Source organism: Hippocampus guttulatus, unplaced genomic scaffold (assembly GCF_054856545.1).
Source record: "Hippocampus guttulatus isolate MCC_2025c unplaced genomic scaffold, RoL_Hgut_1.0 HiC_scaffold_25, whole genome shotgun sequence".
Taxonomy (NCBI): domain Eukaryota; kingdom Metazoa; phylum Chordata; class Actinopteri; order Syngnathiformes; family Syngnathidae; genus Hippocampus; species Hippocampus guttulatus.
In genome coordinates this window covers 1199084-1202301 of record NW_028233884.1, presented here as the reverse complement: position 1 = coordinate 1202301, position 3218 = coordinate 1199084, and positions in this window count along the sequence as shown.

The window sequence follows — 3218 nt, the reverse complement described above, 5'->3', positions numbered from 1 at the left end:
CTTCATAGGAATGAGTTGTGTGGTCAAATTAATGCTCATTTGGGCGTCAGGTGGTCATCCTGAACAAAATACATGTTGAAGTGTGTGCATAAGTCCTTTGGTTTAGGCGTGACACTCAATTTGAGTTTTTATTGCTTTAAATGCATTTTCAGCCCGAGCTGAGCACGTTTTGTGAGTTTGAATGTATCTTCATAGGAATGAGTTGTGTAGTCAAATTAATGCTCATATGGGCTTCAGGAGGTCATCCTGAACAAAATACATGTTGAAGTGTGTGCATAAGTCCTTTGGTTTAGGCGTGACACTCAATTTGAGTTTTTATTGCTTTAAATGCATTTTCAGCCCGAGTTGAGCACGTTTTGTGAGTTTGAATGTATCTTCATAGGAATGAGTTTTGTAGACAAATTAATGCTTATTTAGGCTTCAGGAGGTCACCCTGAACAAAATACATGTTGTAGTGTGTGCATAAGTCCTTTGGTTTAGGCGTGACACTCAATTTGAGTTTTTATTGCTTTAAATGCATTTTCAGGCCGAGCTGAGCACGTTTTGTGTGTTTGAATGTATCTTCATAGGAATGAGTTGTGTGGTCAAATTAATGCTCATATGGGCTTCAGGAGGTCATCCTGAACAAAATACATGTTGAAGTGTGTGCATAAGTCCTTTGGTTTAGGCGTGACACTCAATTTGAGCTTTTATTGCTTTAAATGCATTTTCAGCCCGAGTTGAGCACGTTTTGTGAGTTTGAATGTATCTTCACAGGAATGAGTTGTGTGGTCAAATTAATGCTCATTTAGGCTTCAGGTGGTCACCGTGAACAAAATACATGTTGAAGTGTGTGCATAAGTCCTTTGGTTTAGGCGTGACACTCAATTTGAGTTTTTATTGCTTTAAATGCATTTTCAGCCCGAGCTGAGCACGTTTTGTGAGTTTGAATGTATCTTCATAGGAATGAGTTGTGTAGTCAAATTAATGCTCATATGGGCTTCAGGAGGTCATCCTGAACAAAATACATGTTGAAGTGTGTGCATAAGTCCTTTGGTTTAGGCGTGACACTCAATTTGAGTTTTTATTGCTTTAAATGCATTTTCAGCCCGAGCTGAGCACGTTTTGTGAGTTTGAATGTATCTTTATAGGAATGAGTTGTTTAGTCAAATTAATGCTCATATGGGCTTCAGGAGGTCATCCTGAACAAAATACATGTTGAAGTGTGTGCATAAGTCCTTTGGTTTAGGTGTGACACTCAATTTGAGTTTTAATTGCTTTAAATGCATTTTCAGCCCGAGCTGAGCACGTTTTGTGAGTTTGAATGTATCTTCATAGGAATGAGTTGTGTAGTCAAATTAATGCTCATTTAGGCTTCAGGTGGTCATCCTGAACTAAATACATGTTGAAGTGTGTGCATAAGTCCTTTGGTTTAGGCGTGACACTCAATTTGAGTTTTTATTGCTTTAAATTAAATGCATTTTCAGCCCGAGCTGAGCGCGCTTTCTGACTTTGAATGTATCTTCATAGGAATGAGTTGTGTGGTCAAATTAATGCTTATTTAGGCTTCAGGAGGTCATCCTGAACAAAATACATGTTGAAGTGTGTGCATAAGTCCTTTGGTTTAGGCGTGACACTCAACTTGAGTTTTTATTGCTTTAAATGCATTTTCAGCCCGAGCTGAGCACGTTTTGTGAGTTTGAATGTATCTTCATAGGAATGAGTTGTGTGGTCAAATTAATGCTCATTTAGGCTTCAGGAGGACATCCTGAACTAAATACATGTTGAAGTGTGTGCATAAGTCCTTTGGTTTAGGCGTGACACTCAATTTGAGTTTTTATTGCTTTAAATGCATTTTCAGCCCGAGCTGAGCACGTTTTGTGAGTTTGAATGTATCTTCATTGGAATGAGTTGTGTAGTCAAATTAATTTTCATATGGGCTTCAGAAGGTCATCCTGAACAAAATACATGTTGAAGTGTGTGCATAAGTCCTTTGGTTTAGGTGTGACACTCAATTTGAGTTTTTATTGCTTTAAATGCATTTTCAGCCCGAGCTGAGCACGTTTTGTGAGTTTGAATGTATCTTCATAGGAATGAGTTGTGTGGTCAAATTAATGCTCATTTAGGCTTCAGGTGGTCATCCTGAACTAAATACATGTTGAAGTGTGTGCATAAGTCCTTTGGTTTAGGCGTGACACTCAATTTGAGTTTTTATTGCTTTAAATGCATTTTCAGCCCGAGCTGAGCACGTTTTGTGAGTTTGAATGGATCTTCATAGGAATGAGTTCTGTAGTCAAATTAATGCTCATATGGGCTTCAGGAGGTCATCCTGAACAAAATACATGCTGAAGTGTGTGCATAAGTCCTTTGGTTTAGGTGTGACACTCAATTTGAGTTTTTATTGCTTTAAATGCATTTTCAGCCCGAGCTGAGCACGTTTTGTGAGTTTGAATGTATCTTCATAGGAATGAGTTGTGTGGTCAAATTAATGCTCATTTAGGCTTCAGGTGGTCATCCTGAACTAAATACATGTTGAAGTGTGTGCATAAGTCCTTTGGTTTAGGCGTGACACTCAATTTGAGTTTTTATTGCTTAAAATTAAATGCATTTTCAGCCCGAGCTGAGCGCGCTTTCTGACTTTGAATGTATCTTCATAGGAATGAGTTGTGTGGTCAAATAAATGCTCATTTAGGCGTCAGGTGGTCATCCTGAACAAAATACATGTTGAAGTGTGTGCATAAGTCCTTTGGTTTAGGCGTGACACTCAATTTGAGTTTTTATTGCTTTAAATGCATTTTCAGCCCGAGCTGAGCACGTTTTGTGAGTTTGAATGTATCTTCATAGGAATGAGTTGTGTAGTCAAATTAATGCTCATATGGGCTTCAGGAGGTCATCCTGAACAAAATACATGTTGAAGTGTGTGCATAAGTCCTTTGGTTTAGGCGTGACACTCAATTTGAGTTTTTATTGCTTTAAATGCATTTTCAGCCCGAGTTGAGCACGTTTTGTGAGTTTGAATGTATCTTCATAGGAATGAGTTTTGTAGACAAATTAATGCTCATATGGGCTTCAGGATGTCATCCTGAACTAAATACATGTTGAAGTGTGTGCATAAGTCCTTTGGTTTAGGTGTGACACTAAATTTGAGTTTTTATTGCTTTAAATGCATTTTCAGCCCGAGCTGAGCGCGTTTTGTGAGTTTGAATGTATCTTCATAGGAATGAGTTTTGTGGTCAAAT